The sequence below is a fragment of the Penaeus monodon genome, chromosome 19 (genome assembly GCF_015228065.2).
Source record: "Penaeus monodon isolate SGIC_2016 chromosome 19, NSTDA_Pmon_1, whole genome shotgun sequence".
Lineage (NCBI taxonomy): Eukaryota > Metazoa > Arthropoda > Malacostraca > Decapoda > Penaeidae > Penaeus > Penaeus monodon.
The window spans coordinates 14,165,007-14,165,255 of NC_051404.1; the positions used below are offsets into that span (position 1 = coordinate 14,165,007).

The 249-nt window shown below is 36.9% G+C and overlaps 1 protein-coding gene across 2 annotated transcripts in view; it reads right to left on the bottom strand.

Annotated features, from left to right (window-relative positions):
* Positions 1-249, bottom strand: part of LOC119585077 (ATP-binding cassette sub-family A member 3-like) — a 16,804-nt gene that overhangs the window by 16,288 nt on the left and 267 nt on the right. The window contains exon 1 of one of the 2 annotated variants that reach the window (XM_037933698.1): positions 144-211. The exons of the other annotated variant lie outside the window; for it this stretch is intronic. The gene's annotated coding sequence lies outside the window, so the exon portion shown is untranslated. Of the gene's footprint in view, positions 1-143; positions 212-249 lie in introns of those variants that run through there. 2 annotated transcript variants of the gene reach the window in all.

Consider the following 249-nt stretch of genomic DNA (forward strand, 5'->3'; position numbering starts at 1 on the left):
CGAACATCATACCGTTCAATGAATCTCATAAAATACCACAACTACTAGAAAAATACACGAACAAAAAATCAAACAAACAAACAAAAACACAAATAGAAATACAACAGATAATAATAACAACAATTCACAACCGAACAACTTACCCTTACGCCCGTTTCCTTCTCGTAAACAACGCTCTTAATCAACGACGGCGACAGAAGGACGAGAGAGAGGACGACCGTTCAATAAACCTCACAAAATACCACAACT